Consider the following 27,846-nt stretch of genomic DNA (forward strand, 5'->3'; position numbering starts at 1 on the left):
TCAGCCTATTATTTGACAACAGGGGAATAAATATCAGAAGAAACACTTGAAAATGGTGGCCTGTAGGGAGTGGGGATAAGGAATTGGGAGGAATTGGCCAAGGGAAAGTTCTAGTAGGATTATGTGACTTTTAAAAACAATGTCCATGTGTTTCATTAAAAGGGAAAAGATTAGATGAATGGGTGCCCTGCCAAAGCAGGGACCTGGTCTGTCCCCAGGCTGGCCCAACTCTGTTAAAAATCGGGGAGTGTCTGGAGAAGAACAGTATAAATGGTCCCCCTGAACCAAGTGTCTTGGCTTCAAATCGAGGCTGTGGCCAGTCAAGTGGGATGCTTTAATCAGGTTCCCTTCTTGTTTGCATACTCGTTTGCATTCTGAGACTTCTGTCAGGGTGAGAGTTCACTTACTGTTTGCACAGCTGCTGGGCTCCCCTGCCTGAAGGGTGCAGCTCTGTTGCCTGAGTGTTCCGGTCGGCCGTCTTCTGAAAGCATGGATTTTCCTGCAGGATTTGGTTGGGGGGCAGTCACTTCAGCTTATCAAGTGGAAGGTAGGAGAAGCTTCTTCCCCTTCTCCAGAGCTGGAATGGCTTACTTCTCATGGATTCTGTATGTCTGGGGAAGAAGGTCGGGTGAGGGGGCAAAAAGAAGAGAAGCAAAAGGACTGAAGAGCCCATAACTGCATAAATGAAACTATCCCTTTTCACACAGAAGACACTTGCTTCCCATGTCCCTTTCCTTAGGCACAAGGGTGGTGGTGACGAGGGGCTGAAGACCCCTCTGCGGCTGTAATTTTGGTCCATTCCAGCTCATCTGAGACATCAGTGTACACTGCATTGTATTTATATTTAGGTGGGGGAGGGTCACAAACGGGCTACTGAGAATGAATCACTTTAGAACTCCACAGTGAACTTGGCTGAAAGTTTCTTGAACACATTTCCCATAACCTCCCTAAAAATGATAACAATTTCTCCTATTGGTTAGAAAAATATTGACTAAATACCTTCAAGGAGTCCAAGAGACATCACTGAAGGATGTTCTTCAGTTGGGAGAGGTTCCCTGTTCTATTTCAAGGCACCCCCATTTCCTGGGTGGCTGAGAATTAACTGTGAGATGGCAAAGCACACCCAGAGTGGAGTTGGAGGTCTGAGTTCTGGTCTCCATCCTGCCAGGCATGAGCTTGTGAATCAGGTCTCCTCCTCTAGTCTCAGTTTCTTCCTATGAAAAATAGGAAGATTAGATTAGCTTTTTCCTATATATATTTTCCACCTAAGGAATTAGGGATTGTTAATAGCTATCATGGGAAAATATTTATTTGGTCAAATAAATGTGGAAACCCAGGGATGAATAAAGCTAAGAGAATTTCTGGCAGCATTCTCCTAGAACTGCTGTAGCAAATGACCATAAACTGGGAGGCTTAAACACAGAAATGTATTCTCTCACACTTCGGGGGGCCAGAGCTAGCCGTCTGAAGATGTCATTAGCTAAGATAAGGTAAGCTCATAATGGAGTAGAGTGGGGCTTTAATCCAATATGACTGGTGTCCGTATAAGAAGAGGGAAATTTGGACACAGCAACACATGTGGAGAATGTCATGTGACAATAGAGGCAGAGACTCAAGTGGTGCAGCTGTAAACCAAAGAACACCAAGGGCCGATGGCCACTCCCGCAAGCTAGAAGAGGCAAGGAAGGGTTCTAGCAAGAGTCTCAGAGGGAATATGACCCCGCTGAAACCTTGATTTTGGACTTCTAGGCTCTAGAAATGAGAGGGAATAAGTTTCTGTTGTTTAGGCCACCTCTTTTGTGGTACATTATTATGGCAGCCCTAGAACACAAATACATCAGCAAAAACAAGTAAATTAATAAAAGATATAATTACTGCTTATGGTAAGTGCTAGGGTGATACCAGGTTTTGATTTAGGAGGATCTCTGTGAATTACTGTCATTTAATCTGAAACTTTAAGGACGAGAAGGAGGGAGCCATTTGAAGCTGGTGAAGGTTTTTCTAGACAGAGTGCAGGTTGATCCTGGCATAATCCATGCCGCTTATGATTCCCATCTTCAGTTGCCATTTCCCAGACCTCCAGAAATGCGAATGAGGAATCTCTGCTATGATAATTGCAACAACTGCCATGTGGAAGACATCTTCCATGGGGACTATGTATGTTATGACACATATGCTCTGTGATACAAAGCACTTTCAAAAGAATGTCTGAGAATGTACAGGTTAATAGGAATTCCATGTCACTTTTTTCTCTCTCTATGGTATCTTCTACATTTGTTCCCGGGTAATTTTCACTTGGTCAGGGTGGGTGACTTGATGAAGCTGGCCTTCTTGTAGTGAAAACAAGAAACAGGACGTTGGCTAGTTTCTTTCTCAGAAGACAGGTCAGACAGAACTGAGAGGGGGTTGCAGTGCACAGAATCAGGTTCTAGAAGGTGCACAGCATGGAAACTAGGAAGCTGGGTTCTGGAGCCAGACTCGCTAGACTGGGGGTCCATCTCTACCTTTTTCTAACTCTGTATGACTTTGAGCAATTACTCAACTTCTCTGTGCCTCCTTGTCGGTAAGATGGGGGTGATTATGGTATCTACTTTATAGTGCTGCTGTGAGGTTTAAATAAGATGATGTGTGTTAAATGCTTGATGCTCAGTAAGTGCTGAATGCATTGTATTTATATTTAGGTGGGGGAGGGTCACAAACGGGCTACTGAGAATGAATCACTTTAGAACTCCACAGTGAACTTGGCTGAAGCACACAGTCACTTATACAAGACAACACAGTGGGTTTCAGTTCCCAGCTCCCACATCCTGTGCACTCAGCCCTGGGGATAAGATTACTGGTCCTTTCTGAGCTCCTCTCATCACAGGGTCTCCGCATTGCTGTACCTCTTCTGTCTGCACTGGGCTTGCTGCTGCCTTATCGTAAGGTCTTTATTTGTTGTCCCTAACCTGCTATTGTGCTGTTAGCTCTCTAACAACAGCTTTCAGAAGGGAAATTGATCTTCCCTTCTCTTTTTGTCAATGCACAGATGCCTTTTATATGTTTCCTTGGTTTTCTTACCTATCCTTTTGTGCTGGGTTTGAATCCTAGCTCAAGCACTTACTAGCTGAGTGACTTTGGGCAAATAACTTATTTAAGTCTCAGGTTCTTTATTTGTAAAACTAGGAAAACGGTCATGCCCACTCTGTAGGTTTGTTCTGGGGATTAAAGAGGTCAACATATATGACTGGAGCACAAGAGTGCCTGGGTCATAATATCCACGAAATAACAATAACAACAACACTCCCGCTACTACTACTAGTAATAATAATAAGGATGATGATGTTATTCTTTCTCCTGGCTGGATTCTCTCTCACTGTCTGTACTGATAGGAGAGCTACATCATCTGCTCCATTTACTGGGAATGGTCCTTTCTTCTTTGGACCACAAGTAAGAATATACTCCCTTCTTGCTCATTCTTGTCCTGATCTTCCAGCAGCGCCTGGGAGAGTTACTGTTTAGCTACCCCTTCCACCACTGCAAGGATCACATATGCAGGACATCAACACGTGGCTTTGTCAAATCAATGTGGCCCGGAATTTAAAAGCTGAAGTCACCTTGTCGCTTTTCGATTTTGAGAATCTTTGCACTTTTGAGCTTCCCTGGCGTTTGAACGTCTACAGAGCCTTTGGAAGTCATGGACACTCAGCAGAACTGAGGATTGAGCGTGAATTGTATTTATACAGAAAAAATCTATCTCAGTGATTTGTTATAAAACATCACTATGTATCTTTCTCCAGAGATTTTCAAAACACATTGTCTGTGTAGGTATCTTTGTTTTCAGACATCCTCTCCGGAGCCTGGTGATATAGCTATAATACTCCACCCCCTCCCCACTCCCCTACAGACCCATGCCCACTCCCACACAGAAATAGAGATACTTGGGCTCTGTCACTTTTAATCAAAGGCACTCTCAGGGTCTTTTGCAGGTAGAGTGACCAGAAAATACAGGACAGGCCTTCCGGTCACTGGGCCTCCTAATATACTGACTACTTGCTTGCATATTTCACCAGACCCATGGCTCTTCATTCTTCCTGTGCATGTCTCTTGGGCCTTCATGCTGGCCACTTCCCTGACTATGGTTTATAAGAAGAGTTTAATGTAATGTTTATTTCATCAGAGTTGGCTGTGTAGTGCCTTTTGGAGGAAAGCGCCATATAAATCTAATAAATAAATAATAAACAAGTGATATAAACAGGAGGAAAATTATGTGTTTTACGTGAGCTGTACAGAATATTGTAAAACCTGTAAAAATGTATTTGTTAGATGAAGAGGCAGGGAAGAAAATGCAGATGATCATTATTTGTACAGAAGTGAGTTTCATGCAATATTTTAAAGTACAGAAAAATTCCCATGATTTTTAACCCTTTATGAAACTGACTCTGCCTATGCTTTTAGCTGCAGGGAATGTGAGGCCCAAAACAGCAGGTAGCTCAGTGGCGTTTTGTTTACTTCCTCAGTAGGCCACGGAGGGGCTATGAAAATAACATTTAGGACCTGATTCTATAGCTCTTATGAGCTTGTACCTCCCAGTGATTTCACGGAGGATCTCTTAAGGGGTGAATGTGCTCTACAAAATCCCGCGAATCATCAACAAAGTCCAGACTACTCCGTTAAGGCCTCCTGGTGTGATCTGAGTTTGTGGGTTTCTTTTTTTTCTTTGTCTTTTACTTTTTAAATTAAATTAAATTTATTTTTTATACAGCAGGTTCTTATTAGTTATCTATTTTATACATATTAGTGTATATATGTCAATCCGAATGTCCCAATTCATTCCTCCCCGCCTTTGGTGTCCATACATTTGTTCTCTACATCTATTCCTGCCTTGCAAACTGGTTCATCTGTACCATTTTTCTAGATTCCACATATATGCGATAATATACGTTATTTGTTTTTCTCTTTCTGACTTCCTTCGTTCTGTATGACAGTCTCTAGGTCCATCCACATCTCTACAAATTACCCAATTTCGTTCCATTTTATGGCTGAGTAATACTCCATTGTATATATGTACCACTTCTTCTTTATCCATTCGTCTGTTGATGGGCACTTAGATTGCTATGACCTGGCTATTGTAAATAGAGCTGCGATGAACATTGGGATGTATGTGCCTTTTTTTTTTTGCGGTACGCAGGCTTCTCACTGTTGTGACCTCTCCCGTTGCGGAGCACAGGCTCTGGACACGCAGGCTCAGCGGCCATGGCTCACGGGCCCAGCCTCTCCGCGGCATGTGGGATCTTCCCGGACCGGGGCACAAACCCGTGTCCCCTGCATTGGCAGGCAGCCTCTCAACCACTGCACCACCAGGGAAGCCCCGTATGTGCCTTTTTGAATTATGGTTTTCTCAGGGTATATGCCCAGTAGTGAGATTGCTGGGTCATATGGTAATTCTATTTTTAGTTTTTTTAAGGAACCTTCAGACTGTTCTCCATAGTGGCTGTATCAATTTACATTCCTATCCAGTGCGAGAGGGTTCCTTTTGCTCCACACTCTCTCAGCACTTATTGTTTGTAGATTTTCTGATGATGCCCATTCTAACCTGTGTGAGGTGATTCCTCATTGTAGTTTTGATTTGTGTTTCTCTAATAAGTAGTGATGTTGAGCAGTAGTGATGTTGGCCTCTTGGCCATCTGTATGTCTTCTTTGGAGAAATGTCTGTTTAGATCTTCTGCCCATTTTTTGATTGGGTTGTTTGTTCTTTTAATATTGAGCTGCATGAACTGTTTATATATTTTGGGGATTAATCTTTTGTCCGTTGATTCGTTTGCAAATATTTTCTCCCATTCTGGGGGTTGTCTTTTCATCTCAGTTATAGTTTCCTTTACTATGCAAAAGCTTTTAAGTTTCATTAGGTCCCATCTGTTTATTTTTGTTGATATTTCCATTACTCTAGGAGGTGGGTCAAAAAAGATCTTGCTGTGATTTATGTCAGAGTGTTCTTCCTATGTTTTCCTCTAAGAGTTTTATAGTGTCTGGCCTTACATTTAGGTCTTTAATCCATTTTGAGTTTATTTTTGTGTACGGTGTTAGGGAGTGTTGTAATTTCATTCTTTTACATGTAACTGTCCAGTTTTCCCAGCACCACTTATTGAAGAGACTGTCTTTTCTCCATTGTATATCCTTGCCTCCTTTGTCATAGGTTAGTTGACCATAGGTGTGTGAGTTTATCTCTGGGCTTTCTAACCCGTTCCATTGATCAGTATGTTTGTTTTTGTGCCAGTACCATACTGTCTTAATTACTGTACCTTTGTAGTATATTCTGAAGTCAGGGAGTCTGATTCCTCCACCTCCATTTTTTTCCATCAAGGTTGCTTTGGCTATTTGGGGTCTTTTGTGTCTCCATACATATTTTAAGATATTTTGTTCTAGTTCTATAAAAAATGCCATTAGTAATTTGATAGGACTTACATTGAATCTGTAGATTGCTTTGGGTATAGTCATTTTCAGAATATTGATTCTTCCAATCCTAGAACATGGTATATCTCTGCATCTGTTTGTGTCATCTTTGATTTCTTTCATCAGTGTCTTATAATTTTCTGAGTACAGGTCTTTTACCTCCTTAGGTAGGTTTATTCCTAGGTATTTTATTCTTTTTGTTGCAATGGTGAATGGGATTGTTTCCTTAATTTCTCTTTCTGATCTTTCATTGTTAGTGTATAGGAATGCGAGAGATTTGGGGGCATTAATTTTGTATCCTGTAACTTTACCAACTTCATTGATTAGGTCTAGCTAGTTTTCTGGTGGCGTCTTTAGGATTCTCTATTTATAGTATCGTGTCATCTGCAAACAGTGACAGTTTTACTTCTTCTTTTTCAATTTGGCTTCCTTTTATTTCTTTTTCTTCTCTGATCGCCATGGCTAGGACTTCCAAAACTAGTTTGAATAATAGTGGTGAGAGTGGGCACCCTTGTCTTGTTCCTGATCTTAGAGGAAATGATTTCAGTTTTTCACCATTGAGAATGATGTTTGCTGTGGGTTTGTCATATATGGCCTTTATTATGTTGAGGTAGGTTCCCTCTATGCCCACTTTCTGGAGAGTTTTTATCATAAATCGGTGTTGAATTTTGTAAAAGCTTTTTCTGCATCTATTGAGATGATCATGTGGTGTTTTGTCTTTTTTTTTTTTTTTTTTTTTTTTGCGGTATGCGGGCCTCTCACTGTTGTGGCCTCTCCCTTTGCGGAGCACAGGCTCCAGACGCACAGGCTCATTGGCCATGGCTCACAGCATGTGGGGCCTTCCCAGACCGGGGCACGAACCCGTGTCCCCTGCATCGGCAGGCGGACTCTCAACCACTGTGCCACCAGGGAAGCCCCGATCATGTGGTTTTTATTCTTCAATTTGTTAATATGGTGTATCACATTGATTGATCGGCAGATATTTAAAAATCCTTGCATCCCTGGGATAAATTCAACTTGATCATGGTTTATGATCCTTTTAATGTGTTGTTGGATTCTGTTTGCTGTTATTCTATTGAGGATTTTTGCATCTGTATTCATCAATGACATTCGTCGGTAATTTTCTTTATTTGTAGTATCTCTGTCTGATTTTGGTATCAGGGTGATGGTGGCTTCATAGAATGAGTTTGGGAATGTTCCTCCCTCTGCAATTTTTTGGAGGAGTTTGAGAAGGATGAGTGTTATCTCTTCTCTAAATGTTTGATAGAATTCGCCTGTGAAGCCATCTGGTCCTGGACTTTTGTTTGTTGGAAGATTTTTAATCACAGTTTCAATTTCATTACCTGTAATTTATCTGTTCATATTTTCTGTTCCTTCCTGGTTCAGTCTTGGAAGGTTATACCTTTCTAAAAATTTGTCCATTTCTTCCAGGTTGTCCATTTTATTGGCTTAGAGTTGCTTGTAGTAGTCTCTTAGGAGGCTTTTTATTTCTGCAGTGTCCATTGTAACTTCTCCTTTTTCATTTCTCATTTTATTGATTTGAGTCCTCTCCCTCTTTTTCTTGATGAGTCTGGCTAAAGGTTTATCAATTTTGTTTATCTTCTCAAAGAACCAGCTTTTAGTTTTATTGATCTTTGCTACTGTTTTCTTTCTTTCTATTTCATTTATTTCTGCTCTGATGTCTATGATTTCTTTCCTTCTACTAAATTTGGGTTTTGTATGTTCTTCTTTCTCTAGTTCCTTTAGGTGTAAGGTTGGATAGTTTTTTTTTTTAATATCTTTATAGGAGTATAATTGCTTTACATTGTTGTGTTAGTTTCTGCTGTATAACAAAGTGAATCAGCTATACGTATACATATATCCGCATATCCCCTCCCTTTTGTATCTCCCTCTCATCCTCCCTATCCCACCCTTCTAGGTGGTTACAAAGCACTGAGCTGAGCTCCCTGTACTATATGGCTGCTTCCCACTAGCTATTTTACATTTGGTAGTGTATATGTGTCCATGCCACTCTCTCACTTCATCCCAGCTTACCCTGCCCCCTCCTTGTGTCCTCAAATCCATTCTTTACGTCTGTGTCTTTATTCCTGTCCTGCCCCTAGGTTCATAAGAACCTTTTTTTCCCCCTTAGATTCTATATATATGTCTTAGCATATTGTATTTGTATTTCTCTTTCTGACTTACTTCACTCTGTATGACAGATTCTACGTTCATCTACCTCACTACAAACAACTCAATTTTGTTTCTTTTTATGGCTAATATTCCATTGTATATATGGGCCACATCTTCTTTATCCATTCATCTGTTGATGGACACTTAGGTTGCTTCCGTGTCCTGGTTATTGTAAATAGTGCTGCAATGTGTACATGACTCTTTTTGAACTATGGTTTTCTCAGGGTATATGCCCAGTAGTGGGGTTGCTGGGTCGTATGGTAGTTCTATTTTTAGGTTTTTAAGGAACCTCCATACTGTTCTCCATAGTGACTGTATCAATTTACATTCCCACCAACAGTGCAAGAGGGCTGCCTTTTCTCCATACTCTCTCCAGCATTTATTGTTTGTAGATTTTTTGATGATGGCCATTCTGACCAGTGTGAGGTGATACCTCATTGTAGTTTTGATTTGCGTTCTCTAATGATTAGTGATGTTGAGCATCCTTTCACGTGTTTGTTGGCAATCTGTATATCTTCTTTGTGTCTGTCTTTCATTCCACAGGCTGCAGGATTATAGTTCTTCTTACTTCTGCTGTCTGTGCTCTGGTGGATGAGGCTATCTAAGAGGCTTGTGCAAGCTTCCTGATGGGAGGGAATTGTGGTGGGTAGAACTGGGTGGTGCTCTCCTGGGCAGAGCTCAGTAAAACTGTAATCTGCTTGTCTGCTGATGAGTGGGGCTGGGTTCCCTCCCTGTTGGTTGTTTGGCCTGAGGCGACCCAGCACTGGAGCCTACCCGGCTCTTTGGTGGGGCTAATGACAGACTGGGAGGGCTCACACCAAGGAGTACTTCCCAGAACTTCTGCTGCCAGTGTCCTTGTCCCCACCATGAGCCACAGCTGCCCCCCGCCTCTGCAGGAGACCCTTCAACACTAGCAGGTAGGTCTGGTTCAGTCTCTCTTGGGTTCACTGCTCCCTCCCCTGCGTCCTGATGTGCACACTACTTTGTGCGTGCCCTCCAAGAGTGGAGTCTCCGCTTCCCCCTGTCCTGTTGAAGTCCCGCAGTCAAACCCCACTGGCCTTCAAAGTCTGATTCTCTAGGAATTCCTCCTCACTTTGCCGGACCCCCAGGTCGGGCAGCCTGACGTGGGGCTCAGAACTTTCACTCCAGTTGGTGGACCTCTGTGGTGTAATTGTTCTGCAGTTTGTGAGTCACACATCCATCGGCCATGGGATTTGATTTTATTGTGATTGTGTCCCTCCTACTGTCTCACTGCAGCTTCTCCCTCGTCACTGGATGTGGAGCATCTTTTTTGGTGAGTTCCAGTGTCTTCCTGTCAATGATTGTTCAGCAGTTAGTTGTGTTTCCGGTGCTCTCACAAGAGGGAGTGAACACATGTCCTTCTACTCTGCCATTTTGAACCCTGAGTTTGTGGTTTTTAAGGAGACAAAGGCCTCAGTTTTATGAATGCTATTATCACCCCTGCATGCTGAACTTTGATTTAACTTGGACTTTGACTTTATGTTGGCAGATATTGAGGCTGGCCTCAAACTTTAACCATTTGTTTGTCTTGGTGTGTCAAAGATGGAATGCTATAGTTGAGAAGCTTGGGGTTACTTTTGCACTTACAAAAGTGGGAGAATAAACAAAGCAGCTGAATTCCTTCGTTTTAGGTACGGTTTGTAGTGATTCTATCCAGGCTGTTTCTTCCTGTACCTTTTAAAAACTGAACTGGTCCATTCAAACCTGAGCTAGAGACACTTTTTATCTACCTGCTATAGATGTCAGCACAAGCCCCATATTTCTTTAGATCGCTTCCTGTTTGCTTTCTCTGCTCAACCAATTTTGGCAGTGTGTCTTGGTTCCTAGTTCCTACTAAACTCTTTGGAGGAAACATTCCAGTCTGGGACTTAATCTCTTGGCTGCCCTTGGTAGTTTTCTAGAATGGAGCTCACCAGATTGGTCTGCCCTTTGTGTGGACCACCTAAGAAAGGAGTGGGAGCAGGCTTAAAAGCATGGTCATTTATTTCTTGATGTGTAAGGAAAAAGGAAGAAGAGAGGTGAGACTTTATTCATGAAATTTCTCACAGATTAAAGTTGAGATGACAGAAAGGACCCTTATTTCTTTCCCCCAGTTTCAAATTTGAGATTCACAAAAACTCAAAGTTGCCCCTTTTTTTGAATGTACCATGAAATTATGTAGTCATCATTGAACAAGTATGGGCTTTGGCAGGGATGATATTCAGATATTCATCAGCTGGCACACTGGCCAATCCAATGTTAACTGTAAACAATAGGTGTAGACTGGACTGGCACCTGCCTTAACTGAGAGTAGATGCCAGCCTTAAACAACTGGTATAGAACAGACCAGCATCAGCGTCTTCATTGACCATTAAGAGTAGTGGCCAGCTGTCAACAACTGATTTGACTAGCCTGGCACCCACATTAACTAATCAGAGTGGGTGCCAACTGTAATCAACCACTGGGGACACACTTCCATGAACTGACTGAATTTTAGCTTTAGACTTATGAGTGGGACACAGCTGGAATATATCAGACTCTATTTGTGAACTACTAGAGAGTCAAATCACTTAATTTCTTCTAGCCTCAGTTTTCTCACCTGCAAAATTCCTAATGCTCACCTCTTTTTTTGAAATTTCATTGGATAAGTGTTGGAGAGCTTTTTCTTATGTTTTGTACTTCTTTGGATCTGAGGTGATTTCCTCAACTTTTTCTTCCAGATTATTAATTTGGATGTTAGCTTTGTTCATCTATTTTTCAGTCCCTCTATGGAATATTTAATTATGGTGATCATATTTTTAAGTTTTAGGAACACATTCTTATTCTTTGATGGCCTAATTTCCAGGAAGTCAATTTGTTTTTTCAGATGAAGTCACCCTCAAATCTTTTTAAGAATGCTAGTTAAAAAAAATTAAGTCTTTGTTTTCTTTTTCTTTCTTTCTTTTTATATCAATTTGAACTCTTTGGATTATTTGTTTATTTGGGCCCATATCTTTTATGCTATTTGTTTTTGTCAAATGGCTGGTGATCCTTGAATACCCGTTTATGTTTTTGAATGAAAGAATATGTTGATAGTAGTAACTGAGTTAGACTTCCTTTGAAGTTAAGTAACTCTGTTGAACTGAAACAGTGCTGACCCTATAAGAAGCAGGGTTCTGTGTAAGTGGGTGGGGCCTGTTGACAGGCTTCTCATAATGGACTATGTGTATGAAGGAAGGGAGCCAAGATTTAGATCTCAATAATTGCCAGATAATGGGGTCTTTAAGAAAGAATGTTTTGTTTGCTTTTTATTTATTAATTTTTTAACAACCTTTGAGAGACTACCACTTGTGTAGTTTAAAAAAAATTTTATTTATTTATTTATACTTATTTTTTTCCATCATTTTACTTAGCATTTCTTTCTTTCTTATTTTTTAAAATTTTTATTGGAGTTTAGTTGCTTTACAATATTGTGTTAGTTTCTACTGCACAGTAAAGTGAATCAGCAGTATGTATATACATATCTCCTCTCTTTTGGATTTCCTTCCCATTTAGGTCACCACAGAGCACTGAGTAGAGTTCCCTGTGCTATACAATAGGTTCTCATTAGTTATCTATTTTATACCTAGTATCAATAGTGAGTGTATATATGTTAATCCCAATCTCCCAATTCGTGCCTGGTCTTAGTTGCAGCATGAGGGATCTTAGTTGTGGCATGTGGACTCTTAGTTGCAGCATGTGGGCTTCTCAGTTGTGGCATGCTGACTCTTTAGTTGTGGCATGTGAACTCTTAGTTGTGGCATGCATGTGGGATCTAGTTCCCCGACCAGGGATCGAACTCAGGCCCCCTGCATTGGGAACATGGAGTCTTATCCACTGGACCACCAGGGAAGTCCCTTGCTGTTTAAAAGTGTTTTTGTTAAGTCTGTTTCTTCAGTTTAATTGAGATATAATTGACATATAGCACCTTATAAGTTTAAAGTGTACAGCATAATGACTTGACACATATATTGTCAGTTGATTACCACAATAAGCTTAGTTAACATCCATTATCTCCTTTAGATACAAAAAGAAAACACTTTTTTACTTTTGATGCAAAATGTTAGGATCTACTCTGTCAGCAACTTTCAAATATAGCATGCAACAGCTTTCGCTGTAGTCATCATGTTTTATATTACATCCTCAGTACTTATTTATCTTATAAACTAAAAGTTTAAACCTTCTGACCACCTTCATTCAATTCCCTCTCCCCCCACCTCCCATCTCTGAAAGGCACAAATCTGATGTCTTTTTCTATGAATTTGGTTTTTCTGTTTTCTTAGATTCCATATGTAAGTGAGATCATACAATATTTGTCTTTCTCTGTCTGTTTGCTTTTGACTTTCGTTTCCCGTCTACACTACCCTTCAAGTTCACGTTTAGTTCTAGAGTTTATTCTACTTTTCTTTACTGTCTCAGTGCCCTTGATAGCAAGGGCTATCTTGTCCCGTCACATCTCTCACTTTTATTAATCATTTCTTGGAACTTCCACCTGGGGTGAAGGCAGCACTAACTGCTCTGTTTATGGGGGAGAGGAACCAGTCAGGCCAATAGTACATTAGATAATCCTTTAATTAATTACCGTGATGACTGCTCTGAGCCTGCTGTGCTCTCTACAGTGGCTGACCTGCAGATTCTCTAGGGCAACCCCTCTGAATCCTTACCAGCCGTCTTCAGTGTGTGAGTATATGTTGCAATCCTTTGCTTTAGTTTCTCAGGCAATTCAGCCCTAGTTTCTTTCCATTTGCCAGAAATACTTTAGTCAATGTGATATTCTTTGGGGGCTTTTTTGTTTTCAGCTCTGTTGTGGAACTTTTTTTTTTTTTTTTTTTTTTGTGGTACGCGGGCCTCTCACTGTTGTGGCCTCTCCCATTGCGGAGCACAGGCTCTGGACGCGCAGGCTCCACAGCATGTGGGATCCTCCCCAACCGGGGCACGAACCCGTGTCCCCTGCATCGGCAGGCGGACTCTCAACCACTGCGCCACCAGGGAAGCCCTGGAACTTTTTTTAAAAAAAATTTTTACTGTCATTTCAATGGGGTTGTGAGAGGGAGAGGAATTAAGTATGTCCACTGTACTCCCCATCTTGAACTGGAAGTGCTTATTAATATGTGTTTATAAGTACCTTACAAACCATGCAGTTTTATTCAAAGTTAACAAGTGAATTTCCCTGTCCTCTTCTTACCCTTATCCTCCTCTATCACTAACACATCCAACCTCTGGAAATTTTCTAGTCCTATGCTTTTTAGAAAGACGATGAGATAACATGGAATTGATGGCATTTTAGACAATGTAACAAGAGAAAGTGAAATATTGAGACAGGGTGAGGAAAGCCATAGAGGAGGAGGGGTACTATGACCAAGAAAGGCCATATGTGTAGGTGCCTGCCTCTGGGGTCAGCTGCTCTAAGCCATTTGCACTTTTCATCGTTTCTTACCTCCCTTTATCCTGGACACACAGATTCTCCATGCACCAAGTTTCCGGGTACCTCCACTGGCTTCGTGGGCAGTGCTGAAATGTATCTGCTGCCATCACTGTTGGTACATGTGGATTATTTATTGATAACAGTCTGCCTGCTTGTGTATTCTTTTCTATAGGCGAAGTTCTAGGTACAGAATGGATGCTTATCACGTATGTTTAGGAAAAATATTTTTATTTGTACTATGGATGTATTAAAAAATAATTGTAGAATATTTAAAATATACAAACAAGAAAAAAAAAGCAAAATAAAATATCAGCCAGAGAGGTATTTTCAGATTTTGAGTATGTACTTTTTCTATACATTCACAGACTTTCATGCACTTCTGTTCACCCTAATAGGTACGTTCTGTAAATGGTTTTGGTTTCTGTTATACCCTTACAAATATCCTGATAGGCTATAACACATCTGCCTCTTTTCTCCTCTTCTGGTGCCCTTTCTTCCTTCTCTATCTTTCTGTACACATGGATGTTACATAGAAAGCTAAATGTGAGTAAATATATGTATCTTTGAAAAATAAGAGATAATTTGCTGCATTTCAAACATTTGTTTGGAGTAGGGTTCTATATATTGTCCTACAAATCTGTACATAAATTATTTTGTCACCACTAAATTCATCAGTTAGGATGGAACATTTGTTTATTTGGATGAATGTGTGCCAACATTGTACTGAAAAAAAGGCATTATTTATGCTGTTCCTTCCTGGGCCTGCCCATCTGGTAGGGGTTGCTTTCCAGGTAAGTTCACTGGTGCAAAGCTTAAGCGATTCTTCAATAATTATTAGGTCATCACACAGTGTCCCAGACAGTATGGGACTCTTGCTAGACCCTTCTTCTTAATCTCTCCTTTATTTAATTAATTATTTTTTGTTCTATCTCCTCTATACCTCTTGGTTACACCCCTCTTCCCCATTACTACTTCCTTTCTTTTAGTTCCAGAACTCACCACCTCTTAAATTCTCCTTCTCTCCCCTCCCCTCTCCTCCAATCTCTTTGGCACACTGCTCCAGCATGGTCTTTTAAAATTCCGACCACACCATTCCATTTCTTGAGAGATAGCATGAGCTCTGAAATCAAACAGACTAGGTTTGAACCCCGACTCCACTGCTTACCAGTTGTGTGACCTTGGGAGATAGCTAAGCTTTGCATACCTTTTTTCATCATTTGTAAAATGGGAACAGTAAGGGTGTCTATCTCAGGGTTGTTGTAAATATTAAATGTGTTTATGAACATCGAATGCTTAGAACGTTTGTACTGGGCACACTGTATGTGTTCAATAAATTTTAACAATTATTTAAATTTTTTAATTCTCCTCTTACCTTCTACAGAAGTATTTCTGAACATCCTGCATGACATAAAAAAAACCTTTTGTAATTTTACCTCTGACTACTTCCCCAGTTTTATCACTTGTTTCTTCTTCATTTGTATCTTATTCTTTGACCAAAATGAAGCACAAATAATTCTTTAAATGTGCCATGACCTTCATGTACCGTTGCACGCACTGTTCCTTCTGCTTGAGTGCATACCTGACTGCTGGCATGAGCAGAGACCAACAGAGGACGCCGATCCAGGCTTCCTAACTTCCAGGCTGGATTTCTTCCTACTGCAGCATACTGCCTCTTTCATTGTCATCCTTTATGCTACTCTTCTAAGTGTGTTATGTGAGCACAGTAGAGATAGTAAGGGGCTGAGAGTGGGGTGTGGCAAAGGAAACCCCCCAAAGAAGTTTTTAGTACCTATGAACAATCTATTCTCTTATTAACTATTTGGAACAACATGGATAATATGTCTTTTACCTGGGGGCATTTGGACATAGCTCCGTGCTTTTAAGGATGACTAATATCATGAGAGGTATTGATATGGATTGATATGGTATTAAGATGGATATTATAGCTAAGTGTTTGTATTTCAGATGGCAAGGGAGCAGCTGGGCCCCTGTTATTTTCCTTCGATTCTGCTATGTGGGCCTCTGCCTTGAGGTGCCCTAAACCAGCTGAGCAGATCTGTATTGGCTTTGGGTCTTTCTCAAGGTGCCTGCTCTTCCTTTCATTAGTGTGGATAAGCAGAGTTTGATTGTAAAGTATGCCCGGGCCAAATACAAGGGCTTTTAAAATTGTCTGCTGTTTTAGATTATACAGGCCACTGATCCCCCTTCCTTACCATGGATAATTGAGAATGGACCAAGCTGAAGAGTGCCAAGCAGAACCAATTGACAAGATAAATGAGATTTTAAAAGTCCTTTATGTTTTGATAATAGAAAAAAAAACAAGCTAGATATTCTTCTTTTTTAATCTAAAAGAGCCTATTTTATATTTTGTAACAGTAAATATATTTGGTTTTAAATTGATTCAAAATAGGAAACTATTTCCTAGGATGCACTAGTTTAAAATGTATACTGACCACAGCGTGTACTTAATGGAGGTAGGGGAAAAATTGAAAATATAGGCAAGAGGTTGGACAGTTCCAGATTCAATGTCAAATTCTCTTATAATCATGCTTATGTTTCAACTAGGTAGCAAGGAGTGGGTGGGAGTTACTTCAAATTCTGAAAATCTCTCTCTTGAAAGTGGAGGCTATAATTCTTTGTCCCTAGTGAGCAATAACCATGTGGAGAAGGGCATTTCTTGAATGTTTGTGTAAGATTAACAGGATTCTGATTTCTGGGAATATATAATCTCACCTCCTTCTCATTTTCATCCTTTCCTTTTTCCCAGTGCATCCCTGCATACAGGGAGAAATGCATCTACATGTTACTTGACTGGGAATTTAGAGGACATGTTCTCAAAGGAACAATGTTGTAAATAGGGATTGGTGTCACTGAATGACTTTCAGGTGTACAATGAGATAAATAGGTTTTGGGAGTTGGCCTGGGAATTTGGAACATAATGTAAGAGGCAATGGTGAGTTTCTGGGCAGGTGACTCATAAACAAGGTTTTTGAAACATTATCCATTTTTATGTTGGGAATTGCCTAGCTAAGGCTTAAAGTCTCCCACAGCTCCCGTGAATAATCATTTAAATACAGGCTTTGAGACTTGGGGAAAAGAGTGCATTATTTAAAGACAATAATCTTCCTTTGGAGTCATTGTAGTCCTTCATACAGACGCATACTTGGGGATCTTTGAAAGAGCAACATTTTCTCTTGATGGTCCATTCCTTCATATATCTTATAAATTATCATCCAGGTCTAGGTGGCAGGCGCAGGTTAAGGATGCACGACAGCCACTCTGTACCAGAGTGGACTAAGGCTAAGAGACTAAGGCTCTTTCGAAAGGTGAAATATTACAAAGTGGCTTTGGCCATTGCTTATTGTGCTTGTGTGAAGAACAAGACACGGGGATGGAGATGGTAAGGGCTCTAGTGTATCCTCTGGTTCTTTGTAGTGCCAAGAACTTGGCAAACGTAGGCATGTAATACTTTCTTATTGCCCAGTTGATTTGATGAAGGGAAAATGGAAGAGTTCTCAGCATAGAAACTATATAGCTGGGCCAAACATCCTCCAGGGTCATCTCAATACACTCTCTGTGGCTCAAAGAAAGACCAGGTACAACTATACTAAACCTATGATACAGTTGACTTGTTGTTAGATGATGACTTTTCTCTTGTTAGAGATTTCTTTTCTCCAAGAAATAATTGGAGAGAAATTATGCAAGAACATTCAGAAAAGTTCTGTCTCCATGTTGTACCTGGAGACCTGGGTCCCCTGGCATGAATTAGTAATTAAAGTTAAATTGAATAGACATTTATTTGAATTATTACTATGTAGTTCTTCCCAATTAGATATTTGTTTCGTGGGTACTAGAGTCTGGAGGTATAAAAGGTAAATAGAATGATCATTTGAATCTAACATTCTAGTGAGGTCGAGCATCATATAAATGACTATGATATCATGTGACAACTCTAGCAGTAGAAGAAACAAAATGATGTTGGAGCATAGGTGGGAAGAGTGGGGATACAAGAATAAAACTGGGGAAGATGGTATGCCATCTAAATTGAGCTTTTAAGGGAAAGTTTGTTTTGTTTTGTTTTTCAGGGAAAGACATAAGGAAGGACATATTAGCAGAGAAAACATTTTGAGTTAAGGATCAGAAGTATGAATGCTTATGTTATATTTGGGGAATAATATAGTCACATTTAGCAAAGTAGGTAAGGGGTTTAGAATTCTAATACTTTAGAATGTATTAGAATCACCTGGAGTTCTTGTTACAGTGTAGCTTTGGGGGCCTAGTAGCAGGTTATATAATAGTGGTATTTACAGATGGGGGCCCAGGAATTTACATTTTTTAGTGAGTTCTCTGTGTGATAATGTTGTGGATGGCTCATGACTTGAGAAATTCTGCCACAGGCTCTGTTTTCTGATAACAGGGTGAATGGTAGGACCTGAAGCCAGAGAGGTAGATAGGTCTATGTCTTGATGCACATAAGGTACCAGGCTAAGGAGTTGGTGTTAGGATCATGTGCTCTAGGTTCTTGGGACCTACAAAATATTCTTAAGCACAGGGAGTATTATGATCAAGTCTGTATATTAGAAGAGTTTTGACTGCAGTGTGGAGGATGAACTGAAGGAAGGAGGCGTGGAAGCAAAGGAACAATTGTTAGGCTATTGCAGTAGATGAGGTAGATGATGATGAAGTCCTGAATTTGGATGGAGGGGACAGAATGGAGAAAAAGCAGAAAGAGACATCACTGAGGGAGAACCAAAAGCATACATTCGTAAGTACGATGTAGGGCATGAAGGAAGTAGGAGGAAGACTAAGGTGACTCTTGTGATAACAGTTTAGGTAACTTTCTGGCTGATGATGCTGTGAATAGAAATAAAATACACTGGAGAAGGAGCAGGTTTGGAATTTGTCTGGAAGATATATAGTAGGTTCAATTTGGATTTGAGAGTCCCTTAGTGTATTTAAAGGGAAATGCCTGGGAAGTCACTGGAGATTCATACTTCCATTTCGGATTCGATTTGCTCTTAGTTATCAGTGTGTAGCTGATAGTTCAAGTCATAAAGGAAGAGAATTCTTGAAATAGGGTTATAGAGGGAAACAGAAAAGGAGCAGGTTGCAAAGTCTGGATTACGTGCTGTAGAAGAATTTAAAAGACTCAGAAGAGCCCAGAAGAATGTGACATTCTTCCAGAATATGAGGATGACTAGAAAGGACTTGAGGAAACTTCCAGTCCAGTGGTGTTAAAACATTTTTTTAATGCAGCAGAACTCAGTTTTCAAGGAAACTCTAGCTCAGGATTTAATAAAGCAGATACGGATGGAGCATCTCTGGCTGAAGAGAAGAGTGGGAGAACATGTGCCTATCCACCCAGTGTTCACTTCTTTACTGCTTCTTCCCCTCTTGTCAATTCCTGACTCCTCTCCAGGGAACATGGCTTTTAAAACATAGATGTGCATCCTTTATTTTATAGAGGCTGGATGATGGATTACATGATCAATGTCATGAAACTCATTAGTGACTGAGGGGGAACACAATGTGATAAAACCCACAAGAAACACAGCAACAAAAGGGAACCAGCCCAGTGGTGAAGACAGTGCATTGTTTCAAGGAATGAGGGGTTAGCATTCTGAGTTATAATATTATGGGAAGGAGTTGTAGAGGTGGTAGATTTTAAGAGGCTAAGAAAACATTCAGGGGACTTCCCTGGTGGCACAGTGGTTAAGAATACGCCTGTCAATGCAGGGGACACGGGTTCAAGCCCTGGTCCGGGAAGATCCCACATGCCTTGGAGCAGCTAAGCCCATGTGCCACAACTACTGAGCCTGCGCTCTAGAGCCCACGAGCCACAACCACTGAGCCCGCATACCACAACTACTGAAGCCGGCATGCCTAGAGCCCGTGCTCCACAACAAGAGAAACCCCTGTTAGCCTCAACTAGAGAAAGCCTGTGTGCAGCAATGAAGACCCAATGCAGCCACAAATAAATAAATAAGTAAATATATTTTTTTAAAAAAGAAAGCATTCAGGGATTCAGTTTCTTTAGCTCTGCCCATTTAAGAGTCAGAGCTAAAGGTTTGTGCTGGGTTGGAGAAAGTTAGAAAATGGGTCTTTCCAACTTCTACAAAACTGAGGAAGTTATCATAGACATTGCACTGCACTTATAGCCCAGACCCCATCCAAATTCCAGTAGAAGTGAAACTTTAATGATGGGATGAGAAGTGAAGGTCAGTAGTAGCTTTCCTTTCATGGAGGAGGGTCTTTGGGAGGACAACCTAGTTGGGAGGCGAAATCTTGATAACTTGCCTTGAAGTTCTATTTGCAAGGCAAGTATGCTTTTCTTATTAGAATGCATGTTTATTTAAGAAGACTTTTTTGGAAGGTTGCTGATGGAACACACCTTTATACTGCCAACTGGCATGTAGTAGAAACTATTTGTAGCAACTACAACCATTCTCTCACATGAAAACTCTAGAATACTCTGTATTCAGGGAGTTGTTTTTCTGTATTCAGGGAGTTGTTTTGCAGTATCAGCTGAAATCTGCCAAGACTGAAGACTGACCCAGTGTTTCCTGGGGGACCTTGAGGAAAGTCAATTTGTTTATGAGTCAAAGGAAGCTCAGATTATTCTAAATGACACTTGCTGCTATCGGAAATTTCTGTTCTGGAATTAGCAAGCTGCTACAAGTTCCAAGCTGCTGTCTTTTCTTAGAAAGACACTTATGGGATATAAATCTTTGTAAGTGCATTTTATTGTACCAATTGTTTTGTTTAGAAAAAGCCTATTAGTTTGTTATTTAAAGTGATCTATTTAATACTGTTAATAAATTCTAAAATTGGAGACTGAGTATTGTTATTTTGGATGTTTTTATAGTTCTGATTGTGTAAGTTACTTGGCCTTGGCTCATTTGCTTGACCTTTGTTTGTTTTAATGGCTTGGGAAAAATTCCCCACTACACAGAGTTGATATAGTGGCTCTACATATATGTGATACAAATATGGAAAATATTTGAATATGTTAACTAACAGTATTTGAATGACTGGATCAGGTCTATGTAACCAAAGTGAAGCAGACTAACTGAAAATTTTAGAGGAATCAGAAAGTTCAAGTAAAAATACAATTTCTTACAAAAAAAGTTTAACTTATTACATTTATTATTTTGAGTATAATTATAACTGTGTAATAACTATCCAGAAAAAGGACTAGAAGATTGTACTGCAAAATAGTAATACAGAGAAGTGATATAATGTGCTAGTTACTGGCACCAGTGCTTCTACACTTCACTGGCTTAGGAAAAACAAGCATTCAAATTAGACTTTCATGAGCAATGTAGTCTTGTTTTTGTTACTTAACCTTTTAAGGCTTACTTCCCTCAGGTGAGTAATATCTGCCTTTTGGAGGTTATTGGGAAGAGTACATGAAATAATTTAAGCAATCTCTTAGGACAGGGCCTGACTTTTTTTTTTTTTTGCGGTACGCGGGCCTCTAGGTGTTGTGACCTCTCCTGTTGCAGAGCACAGGCTCCGGACACGCAGGCTCAGTGACTTTGGCTCACGGGTCCAGCCGCTCCGCGGCATGTGGGATTTTCCTGGACCGGGGCACGAACCCGTGTCCCCTGCATCGGCAGGCGGACTCTCAACCACTGCGCCACCAGGGAAGCCCAGGGCCTGACATTTTTTAAAGAACTCATTAAATGTTAGTCCTTATCATCGTTAGTCCTTATCATCATTCATCACCATCACCATCACCATCAGATGATGTGTTAGTCTGGGTCCTCCAAGAAGCAGATGCCAGGATGGTATCGAACATGCAAGAAATTTATTAGGGGAAACACCCATGAGAGAAACTGGAGTGGGAGCCAGGAGAGGCTGGGATGCAGGTCTGATGAGTGAAGAAGTAAGGGAAAGAAGAAAGAAGTTTGAGTGAAGCATTTAGACATAAGTGAAGTTCAAAGAAATTTCACCAGGTCTTTGGGGAGTCCTTGATGCAAAGTCTCCTGTCAGAAGAGTCCCACATCTTCCAGGTCCAGGATTGTCATAACCTTGCCATGCTCATCATTGGCAGGGACCAGCCCTGGGAAGTGGGCCTCAGTGCCAACTCCAGCACACGTGATGGATTTCAGGGCTCAGTAGCTGGGGCCCTCAGTCAATTACACTCCTTGGAGTTGTGGGTTTTCAAAATGTGCTATTATGGCAGTCACAGTTTTGAGTGATTTAAACAGTCTTCCCATTTTGGGCGTATTTTATTAATATTTTATATTTAACCTGCATTACTGTAACATTTGGTAGAAGAGGTAAAATAAAGAATTTAAAATATTTCCTTTTGCTTGGGTAACCTGAACTCTTAGACTTGCCCAAATCTCACAGTAATTCCAAGCTTTGACTTTGCTTGAGTATTTCAGTACAGTTATGTTATTACTTCACCTGGATCTTTCCATGAAAAGTTTTATTTTTCTGCTTCAACTTTAATTTCTATTTAGAAAACTGATTTGATTAAAGAGTGAAAGTTTAAGTGTTTGTAACAGGATTCAATTAAAATAGGTCATTCTTGGGGCTCTGAAAATGGTAACTGGCCTTGAGCAAATTGGAAGAAAAGTTGTAAAATTCAATTGGATGCGTCACAACATTTAACATCTTTAAGGAGGACGTTTTGCCTAATAGATTCAATTTAGAAATATTTAGTGTAGGTCATCAGCTTAAGCACCTAAAAAAAATGTGTTTGTGTTTTTCTCCCTTTAGTTATAGCTAGACTCAGGACACCTGGACTCTATTAAATAAACAATTTGTGATGGGACCTTGAAGAAAGTCAATTAGTTTCTGTGACTTTACCGGTAGGTTAAAAAGGAGATTGTAATATTGGTGAATAATGTGCTTAGAGATGTTTGCGTAAAAGATGCTTTGTCATTGTAAAGTATTATTGAATATTTATGGTCTACCAGACTGAGCCAAATGGCCCAGAGGAGAAAGCAGTCAGATTTATGTAAACCTTGTTCAGTGTCCCAGATACTCCAGGATGGGTGCTCTATATATGAATGAATAAATAAATGGTATAAACATTATTTTAAATTTTGAAAGTACATCAGTAGTATCTGGGGTGTTAGTCAGTGTGCCTGACCTTTGACATTGAATGAAATGTCTTCCTCCAGGTAACTATTTCAATTTCATAAATATTTTTAAAGCCAGAGGAATTGATGCAAGTAACGTTTTCTCAGAATTTTGTGTCTGCAAATAAAGGTAAATTAAATCTTTACCTAAAACCTACAAGCAATGATTGTCTCTCACCCACAGGGTTGCCCTGAGAATTCACAGACTGAAATTGCATATCTTATACTTCTTTTCTTTCCTTTCTTTTAAAAAGGGTTTGACTCACTGTCTGCACAGTATTGTCACTTTATTGTGATAAATCTGAGCCTTAAAGAAAAAAAAAAATTAGCCATAAACCCTGCCCAAGGACTTAATGGATCTTACTGAGCCACGCAATGCAGATGTATTGGGACATAAATAGGTAATAGGAGATAAGAGGCACAGAAGCAATTTATTTGGATTGGGTCACTGCTTAATCCAAATGGGTTCAGCACAAGAATTCATGAAACGTGGCAGTGGGCCAAGAGGAACTTGCTGTGACATTTCAGACTCCCCTACCTCTTTTAATTAACCATTTCCAGTATAACAAAACTTAGATTACGTAAAGATTCAGTAAGACCCGTCAGTACCAAGCGTAGACCTGTCTGTGGGGGATGGATGGTTCTGCTCGCCTAAGGCAACGGACTATGACTCAATTTTACCTCAAGTGGGCTTTTAATTTCTATGATACATTGATTCTGAACCGCAGTTTTCTAAAAGACAAAAACCACACAGAGTTACCTTATGACACAGCCTGTCATTAAATGCACTTGGAAATATTACATGGATCTAAATATACGTTTGCAAGTTTAATGAGATATTTGAAGACATAAAAATCACATAGAAAGAGCTTGCTATCATGGGAATGACGGGAATAATAGCAATAGCAATAATAACGTGCCTTTTTAAAACAAATACTGTTTTGCCACCATGCCAGACGTTTAACACGTTTCCTATATAATCTTTCCCTTTTAAAAAATAAGGACGGAGTACAGCCCCAGCGGGCTTGGCCCCGGGCCGGGAGACCAGAGACCCGAGACCCGGCTTGAGCCAGGAACAAGCCATGCTGGTAGGAAAGAAGTCCGCAACTCCTCAGGCAGCTGGACCCCATCTTGAGAGGATACACCTGTGACCTGAGGCTTCCTGCCAAAACTACTAGCCAAGACCGGGGTCTGGAGGAGGAAGTGGTTCTGGAGCTGCTGGGGCTGTGGACGTTCCTCAGCAAGGCTCGGCTTTGCCCCTTTAACTCCTTGACCTTGCTGAGGAAGAAGAGATGACCAGTTCCCAGGAACCTGTTACGTTCAAGGATGTGGCCGTGGACTTCACCAAGGAGGAGTGGGGGTGGCTGGACCCCGCACAAAGGGCCCTGTACAAAGAGGTGATGCTGGAGATCTATGGCAACCTGGTCTTAGTGGGAAAGAAACTTTATGACTGTGCCGAGTGTGGCAAGAGCTTCAGTCAGAGCACAGACCTTCACATCCACCAGAGTCCACACGAGAAAGAAACCTTTTGTGTACGATACATGCGGCAAAGGCTTCAGTTATAACATGAATCTTTGCGTGCATCAGAGGGTCCACACAGGAGAGAAACCTTTTAAGTGCGAGGAGTGTGGCAAGGGCTTCCATCAGAGCCCCAACCTTCGCCTCCACTGGAGAGTCCACACTGGAGCAAAACCGTACAAATGTGAGGAGTGTTGTGAGAGCTTCAGACAGAACGTAGACCTCCAAGAGCATCAGAGAGTCCACACAAGAGAAACCATTTCAATGTGAAACCCTTAAAGTACAAGCTTCCATGCTCATCAGAAAGTCCACACAGGAGAGAAACCTGTAGGTGTGAGGAGTGTGGGAAGGATTTCGATCACAGTGAATCTTCACGTTCTCCAGAGAATGAAACTGCAAACGTGATGGGTGTGTGATAAGGGTTTCTTCAGTTAGAGCTTAGATCTTCGAGTTTATCTAAGAATTAATACAGGAGAAAACCCATTTATATGTGCTAAGTGTAGTAAGGGCTTTGGAAAGAGCACTAACCTTGAGTTCCATAAGTCCCCACAGGAGAGCAATGTTACAAATGTGCAAGTGTGGTAAAGGGTTTCTTTAGAACACAGAGCTTCTCTGCAGAGCGTCTGTGCAGGGGAGAAACCATTGCTTTCAGTGTCTGTGGTTGGGGCTTCCGTCACAGCACAAACCTTCATGCACATCACAGTCCATGCGCGGTAGAGACCCTGTGCGTGTGAGAAGTGAGTCAGGCCTTCACATCCATCTGACTCCACGTGGGAGAAAACCATGCAGGTGTAGGTGTGTGCATATCTCCCCCTTCCCCGGAGAGCCTGTTTCTACCACAATTCTGGCAGCTCCAAGAGAGGGCAGCTGCGTGTGCTTTGCTCGCCATTGTGTCCCCAGCTCCTGGCACGGTGCCTGGCAGGAGTAGCCACCTAGTAAATATTTGTTGAATGAGAATCCATGTGGGAGAGAACCCCTGTTTGTGTGATAGTGGGGTAAGGACTTCAAGGTCAACATGTTGAAGCCTTTTTAGAAAGTGTGTTCGCAGTCAGATCATGGGTTTTGTCATGAGTTAATCCCTGCAGGAGAGAGAGCCTGATGATTATACTAATGGACTTAGAGATAAATGATGAAATTATTAAATCGGTGTAGTAAATTTAAAAATACATGTCTTCAGCATAAGAATCCACACCCCCAAAACTGTATCAGCTGTGAAAATACTTTAGTCAAAACTCATACATTAAAATGTGTATCTATTTGGGAAAAAAAAATCCTGTGTATACCCTAATGAAGTTTTGTGTCAGGCTCTGGACTGACCACCTCTGCATAAGGTGGACTCCACCAGAATCTGGTAGCAGTAGCTCTTCTTTTGTTTTATATTTCATCTCAAAGAGGTTTATGTTAGACATAACCAATGAGTTATCCAGGGCCAAGGATTAACAAGGTCTTCCTTTTGGGAGAGATGCCCCTTACCTGGCAAAGTGCCCTTCTAGGCTGGAAGCCTCCTGACTGAGTATCTCCCTGCCCATCATATCATCAGGCTGCTGGGAGCTTTGCACCATGGATTGTAGAAATTCCCAGGTGAGGCATCTTCAGGGTAAGTGTCTGTAGAAGAGATAGCTTAATAAAAAGGGAGCTGGGTCAGGGTTTACAGAGGGGAGTTAGAGGAGAGGAAAGCAAGTCTGAAACGGTAGGGAATGGTTAGAAGAAAAAGGAAAAGAACAGTGCCTGGGAGGTAGTTGGGGGGGTTCATGGGGGTGGGAAGCCCCAAGGCTTCTCCTAAGTCTCCAGCAAGTGTCTCGACCTCCAGTACAGGGCTCTCCTTGGAGATCTATGCTAACCAGAGTGTGGTCTGTAGTGGGTAGAGATGGACCCCAGTGGCATCAGGGCCAGTTGGGGCCAGAGGTGGAAGAGCTGCTGTGAGGGGCCTTGGAAGGCAACTCTATGCCCCATCATTTCCCCACGTGGCCCAAGTCAGGCAGGACCATTATCCCTCCAATAGAAGGAAGGATCATATATGCAGGCAATAATAAGCTTGACCCCCTTCAGGAGGCATAAATTAACTAGAGAACAGCCTGGGGGTCTGGCAATGAAAAGGGAAGACCTGGACCAGTGGAGGTTATGAAAAGGTCAGTGACCCAGTGTCATCTCTAAATCTGGGTAGGGAACAGAGAAAGTTGGTCAACATTTCCACTGAGTCCTTCACCTAAGAGCAATGTGTTTTTCTGCATCCCCGCTAAACAGCCAAATATTTGGGGGTTAGAAAGGCTTTGGGGCTCTTTAGGAGGACTGCCAGTTGAGCTGTCCAGGGACCACTGGCCTAAGCTGTGAAAGGGGATTGGTATCCCTGAGGACTGTGATGGCACCCAAATACCACTGAATGAAGGTATTAATAAAATTCTCATAACACTGAGGTTTTATATTAGTTTCTTTTCCTCCTTCCTCTTTCTTTTTCCTCTCTGTCTCTTCCCTTTTATTTTCTTTCTCTGTGTTTTTAGATTTAAAAAATATTTTAAGTACAAAATATTTCAGACATACAGAAAAGTTCAGAAAATGTAACAGCTATTTTCTCAACTGAGATTAAGTAGATGTTAAATTTTTTGCCATAAGAGCTTCGGGGTTTTTTTTTTTTGGTATGGAAAAAAAAATGCAACAGATACAACTAAAGCCTCATGCTCTATTCTCTCAACTCTGCTCAGAGGTAACCATTATGCTTTAGTTACTATGTGTTGTTTCTCTGTATGTTTTTGGTTTTTTTATTACCTGTATGTCCATGGTATCTTAAATTTTTACATAGGTAACATCATCTTGTATATTATCTTTTTGCAATTTGCTTGATTCGCCAAACATTACAGTTTTGATATTTTTTTATGCTGATGTTTTAGAACAAAGTCATGGATTTTAACTTCTATCATGTTCTAAGCTATCAGACAGGTATTCTTTTCAATAGATTATTTGTGCCAGTAACACATTTTTGAGTAATATAGCTTTATAGTAACTGTCTTAGCTATTTAAAACCCTTTATTCTTTCATATAAATTGTAGGATCAGCTTGCTAAAAGTTTTGAAAAAATCTGTTGGATTGGGATTTGGGGAGTTTTGTTTCTTTTTCTCTCATTTCGTTCTTTCCATTGGATTATGTTTTCTTTATTCTCCCTTTATTTTCCTCTACAAGACTAGTATTTAT

The 27,846-nt window shown here is 40.8% G+C and overlaps 1 pseudogene; it reads left to right on the top strand.

Annotated features, from left to right (window-relative positions):
- Positions 1–489: 489 nt before the first annotated feature.
- LOC116753934 overlaps positions 490–27,846 on the top strand; it is a 154,463-nt pseudogene continuing 127,106 nt past the window's right edge.

The sequence above is a fragment of the Phocoena sinus genome, chromosome 5 (assembly GCF_008692025.1).
Source record: "Phocoena sinus isolate mPhoSin1 chromosome 5, mPhoSin1.pri, whole genome shotgun sequence".
Classification (NCBI taxonomy): domain Eukaryota; kingdom Metazoa; phylum Chordata; class Mammalia; order Artiodactyla; family Phocoenidae; genus Phocoena; species Phocoena sinus.